Source organism: Alligator sinensis, unplaced genomic scaffold, assembly GCF_000455745.1.
Source record: "Alligator sinensis unplaced genomic scaffold, ASM45574v1 scaffold1892_1, whole genome shotgun sequence".
NCBI lineage: Eukaryota > Metazoa > Chordata > Crocodylia > Alligatoridae > Alligator > Alligator sinensis.
This window is the reverse complement of record NW_005842966.1, coordinates 75681-81955: the sequence shown is the minus strand read 5'-3', so window position 1 is coordinate 81955 and position 6275 is coordinate 75681.

The following is a 6275-nucleotide window of genomic DNA, read 5'->3' as shown; positions in this document are numbered from 1 at the left end:
CCTCTTTCCTGCCTATGCAGGGGGTCGGACTCGATGATCTATTGAGGTCCCTTCCGACCCTAACATCTATGAATCTATTAAAAGCATCCTGAAGGACCTGCATGCATTGCTGGGTGGTAATAACAGGGTTCTGGAGTTTGGCAGTTCTCACAACCCCAAAGGCAGGCTCCCTCAGGACCTCCAGCAGATGGCGTCGCTTATCCTCATTAGGTATTTGCCAAGTCAGTAAAGTCTCTTGAATATGGGAGAGCCAAGAGTCAAATCCTTCCTCCCCTGCAGGGACTGGAAGGGTTCCCGAGAAACTCTGGAGTCTCTTATAGGCTGCCCGGTCACTGGAGGAACGGGTCACTTCCTGCAGAATCTGCTGGAAAACCCTCACCCACTCTGGGGTAGCATCAGTACCAGCAGTTTGCCCCGCTCCCCCCTGCATAGTCCCATCACTCCCGGAGGGTATGGCAGATTGGTCAGCATTTGACATGTCTCCTGGTGGCTCGCTCTCTCTTTCTGTACAGGGGTACACAGCGCTTGAATAATATTCTAGCACCTGCTATAAGGGAATCCCGAACGAGTCCCCAAAATGTAACCCGGGCGGTACTCCAAAAGGTACCCCCTCTCCAATTGAAGGGATCAAGGCAGGTGCACAGGCACTATGGGAGGTGTAGGGACTCTCCTCCCCCTATAGAGCAGAGCCAGACCACCACTGGGGACTTAACCGTATACCTTTTAATGAGAGAACAGTACTGGGAACATAACAAGCATAAACCAGGGGGTATAGGGGACACTACAATGCCCCCAGGGGGCAGGATTCAACAAAGGTTAGACACTTACGATCATTGACAAAAGACAGGGTTAACAAAATATGTAACACAAACAGCAGAACAAACAATACTGGTGGGTGAAATATAAAAGGCACAAAATACAAAGTGACAAATAACAAGGAATATAGGACTTGGGTAACCTTTCCACCGCAACCAGGATTTCTCCCTGTTACTTCACTCACTCCAAGTCACCCCAGCTGGAACTTGAATTTGGACTTCCCACATGGTAGGCAGAAACTCTACCACACAGCCACCAGTGCCAGTACTGTGTCCAGCTGCTAGGGGTCTTGACCTTCCTGGAGCCCCAGCCTCATGTCCAGCTGCCTAGACTTTCTTGGAGGAGCTGGAAGCAGAGCTGGGAACCTCTCAGGTTGCTCCTCAGATCCTTGCTGGAGCTGGGGAACTTCTCCTGCTGGCTGCAGCCTCTCCTAGGGGATCTTGGAGCCCAGCGGGGAGCCTCTCCTGCCGGCCGCATGCCGCGCTGCTGAGGGTCCAGCTGCTGCCTGCAGGTCCCACTCCTTCAGGCTCTTCTGGGGCAACTGCTCCCGCCCCACTGACCCAGCTCTTTGAAGCTCCTTCCTTTTGGTCCCTCGCTGGTCTCCCCTGAGTCAGCCGCGCTGCCCCTTTTATCCCCCTCCAGGTGACCCAAGGGGCCAATCAAGGGACATGAGGGGTGATTCTCTGGGGCCTGATTGGTGAGTAAAGGGAATCCCAAGTCCTCCAATCATCTTTTACCCCTTCAAAACCCCTGGGCCAAATCATTAACAGATTGGTGAGGAAAGGGAATCCCAAGTCCTTCAATCATCTTTTGCCCTTTCAAACCCCCTGGGCTAAGTCACTGCCAGCTAGCCCGTCACATGAAAATGAGGGTTGCTGTTCAGCTTGGTCCCTCACCCTCCTAGCCCACCAAGAGGTATAGTTAACCTTCTCGCCCATGTGCGGGTTGGGGGCTGCAGGGTTCATTCAGCTGTAGGTGACGGTATGTAATGCCCCCTCCCCCAAACCACTGACAGTTTGAAAGCAGCAAGCCCCTAGCCCAGTCCACATTTCCTCTCCACTCCCCTGACCATCCTTCCCTCTGCTCCCCATCTGCAACATCGCATGCCCTTATATACAGGCACAGATTTAAAGTGTAAATTAATTTATTTTAACATAACCAAGAGAAAAAACAAAGCACTCCTAGGTATTGTTGTCAGCAATATATTTTGCCAGACAATCATGCACAAGGGCCGCCCGACCAGCCTCTCCTTGAGGATTTCTCCTCAGTCCCTGTGCTACTGCTGCCTGGACATGTCTCTGTTGTCTGGCCACTGCAACTATCCTGCAACTGCTCAGACGGTAGTTAAAACCCAGCTTCTGCAGGTTGGTGATGTTCTCTCCATAAAGTTTCGTGAGCCAGGGATTTAGGGGGTAGGCAGCATTCACTAATATAACCAGGGGAACAGTGATACTGTGGATCACTGTTTCCTCCACGCCAGGTGCATAGTGTTTTTTCTCCACAAGGCCAGGCAGAGGGGAGTTTCTGAACATGCACACATCATGCACACTGCCAGCCCACCCTGTAAAAATGATCGTGAACCAGCCCTGGTGGTCCACCATAGCTTGCAGGACCATGGAGGCATATCCTTTCCTGTTTGTGAAAGCCCTCCCACTCCTCGCAGGGCACAGCACTGGGATGTGAGTGCTGTCTAAAGCCTCCGCGCAGTTTGGGAACTCCTTGTCACTGAAGCCACCTGTGAATTGCTGCGGATTCGCCAGCTGGATAATTTTGTTTTAAGTGGTCTCCTTTAGCAGCTGGCATACCTCACAAGTTGCCAGCCTGACTATGCAGGCAGCCACACTGAACTGGTTCGCAATGTAGTAGCGGCTGGATGGGCTGGCCAGTTTCATGATGGCCATTCCAACCCTCTTGTCTGGTGGGATGGCCTGACGCATGTTAGTGTTCTGCCTCGTGACGTGGGGCCCCAGCATCAAGATGATATGATAGGGCATCTTCCTTTTCATTCGGAACATCTCCAGCTGCTGCTGGTCGTTCCAAGTGGTCAGCACAATTCGCTCCCACCAGTCTGAGCTGCTCTTGCAGGCCCACACCGTGCAGATTCTGGTCCTCTTCAGGTTTCTCAACAGAGCCCAATCAAATTCCACTTCTTCACTTTCCTCCGGGAATTTCAAGTGCTCTGGGTGCCTGTATCATCTTCTTTTTCTTCTGCTTGCTGTTAAAGCAGGAATACACCTTGCTACTGAATACTGTATCATCATTCCTACCCTTCTCAAGCATTGCAGCAGTAATCCTTAGGTAAACAGCATTTGCAGAAGCAGTACTGCCATCTCCTCCTCCTCCTGCTCACCCATGTCCTCCATATTCTCCATGTCAGAGGACTCTTCACTGCGTTGTTCTCCATTGTCACACATTTCATCCTCATTCTCCATTTTGCCCCTCTCCGTCAGCAGCGGCTTCTCACCCACCTGCACCAAGCACAGGGTGTTCTGTGGTCTGGAGCTTGGTATAGCTGCCTTTACAACAAGTCACCCCAGGGCATTGGGGCTTTTGCACATCCTTTCATCCTGAGATTAGCAGCCACTGGTGTTCTGATGTAATCAAAATTTCAAACAAATAATGTTTTGCCTACTCCTCTCCTGGTAATGTAGGCTACTCAAAACTTTTGCCACTTCAGGGAAAGCAGGCTGTGCTTCTGCAGTAAAATTATTTTGCACAAACAGGCAGGTAGGTATCAATTTTTGCAACATTCCTGGCCACTGAGCAGCCGTCCCAATGTACAATGGCCTTATTTACCCCATCACCAGGTCTTTTTTGCTGTTAAACTGGGTGCTTCATTACCTTTGGGTGTTTTGACACTTAACAGGTAATGACTTCACAATCCTTGGAATTTTCCAAGACCCTCATGCAAGCACAGCCTGAGTATAAAGGCGCTCCCCACAAATTTTGCCAGCCCCCTTTCACAAATTGCTTGTGCTATTGACCACAAACTGCTTCACCATGTTTCAGAAAGCTAAGGCCAGCAGTATGGAGCTGATAGCCCAGGAGTCTGATACCTCCAACGCCCATGGACCCAACTGGACCCGGGAAGAACTGGAGGACTTGATTGACATTTGGTTGGAGCAAAGGATCATAGACAGGCTGGAAAGTAGGAGGAATAAGCCTGTTTATGTTGAGATCACAAAAGGCATGCAGGCACGAGGGCACAATCATGACTGGACCCAGGTTCGGTATAAGATCAAGTCCCTGAGATCAGCATTTTACAGAGCCAAAGATGCAAACTTTCGTTCTGGGGCAGGTCACAAAATTGCTCCCTTCCATGACAAGCTACCCATCATTCTCTCCAAAGATGGGGGCGACAACCTGGGAATGGAGACTTTCAGCACTGGGGTTGGGCAGGAGGAGAAGGAGGAGGAGGCGGCAGCAGCAGCCCCTCCTGAGGGTGAAACCATGAGCATGTCTCAGCTCTACGCAGACTGCTTTGTGCTCCCTGATGACCATGACTGGCAGGTTGGTCACCTTACACTCATCGCCACTTAGCCTCATTCCACAGACTAGCACAAATAATGAAGCGGAGGAGGTGGAGGGTCAGGAAGAAACCCATGTGGCCGATATATCATCTACTGCTAGTGAGACCCAAGAGCATGCTGGACCTGGTAAGTGTCTTGCAATGTGCCTCTTGCCTCTGCCAGGCAGCTCCTGGGTTTGTGCTGGTTGGGTTTGGGGGGCCAAGGGAGGAGGGGGAGAAATTCATGCATTGCTGTAGGTGGGTCACCATGTTCTATTGGTGGTGGTGCAAGACAGGTTCAATAACTCGTAATGTAACAGATACCAAACTAATTATTTGCTTTAATTAATTTTTAGCAGCTAGCATGGGCAGTGGCAGCCATGGACTTGTTTCCAAAGTGGGTACTTGTAAGTTTTGGGCAGCACAAGTGGTGCCCCACTGTTGTGGGGTCTGTTTCCGTGCCTGCCGGCATTTTGTGCACTGCATGGTGGGGGTGGGAGGGCTTTCCTCCTCTTGGCGGGGAAGGCAACCATTGTTGTTTCCTTTGTTTATCAGCCACCGCAATGCATGACTGCCTGGAACGGCGTCCTGCTTGCACTATAGCAGAGCGCTGCAGAGATTTTTGCAGCAAGCAGAGATGAACCTCGCTTGAGGTTTTGGTGGAGTGCTCAGTAGCCAGAATGGAATGCACAGATGCCTGGCAGGACAAACTCCATGAGTCGCTGAGTAAGGATGATGCCGTCTTCGAGGAAGTGTGAGACTCCATGTGGAATTTCAAAGATATGGTCAACAAGTCCCATGTTAAATTACAGGAACCTTGTCTGCCAGAGGTCACAGGCCACATTCAGTGATGCCTTTCAGAGTGTGCAGAAGTACAGGAGACCCTTGCCATTCATGAGGGATACGTTCTGGAGATCCCTGTGAATGGCGAAATCCACGAATACTGCACTGCATTCATGAACGTCATCTGCATTCATGAATGGTGCAAGCCCTTGGTGGCTGGTGCGGGGCATGGCTGCGCTGGCAGTGGCGGGAGCCAGGTGACAGCAAGCATGGAGCTCTCGCAGACGTTGCCAGTGCTGTAACAAGGTGAATATTCATGGTGCGCAGGAATATTTGGCACACTGTGAATACTTGAAACTGCAAATGCTGAACCCACGAATAGCGAGCATTTCCTCTTAAATAAATGGGTACCATGCCCGAAAGGGAAAAGTCAGTCTGCTCGTCTTGCCTCTGTGCAAGATGAGCGGAGAAGTACAGCCGAGCCTGTTCCCCCAGCTCAGTGGGGTCACAGGAGGGCTGTACAACTGCCAGTGAGGCCAGGAGGGCACCACTGTGTTTCAGAGAGACAGGTCTGGTTCAGGATCATGGTGGGGTGAAGGCAAAGAAGCACAAGAAATTGTAATAGCGTGTTGTAAACAATAAAACCTCATGGTTTCCTGGCTTCCTGTGTCTGCCTACATATCCATCCTTACAGTGCTTGGTTGGGAAGGTGGATTCTGTTCATTGTTTGGGTTCATTTCTCTGCTTGTTTTTCCTGCCACTTGCTGCATGGGGGGGAGGGGTTGGCAATCTCTTGCACAGGTACACAGGGGGGCTGCCTGGGTGGGTCGCAACACACAAGTGCTGGCCTGCACACCAGCATTTTGCAAAGGCAGCACTCACTCTGCAAAGTCACTTTTGAGGCCATATCTATAGTGCTTCTGATTTTACCTCCCTTAGTTGGGAGGAGGGAAGTGGTGTCACCTCCCAGCAGCCTGGCTTGCTTTTTGGCAAACCACCAGCCACATTGCAAAATCACCCACAGGGACTCACCCTTCACTCTTTGGCTCACCCTTCACAATCCTTGCATTTTCTCTAGACAGAAACTTTGAAAATGCTCTTTTTCACGATTTGTTACGCACTCTTTTCCAGCCAGGTGCCAGGCACTGTCTCCTTTGATTCAGAACAT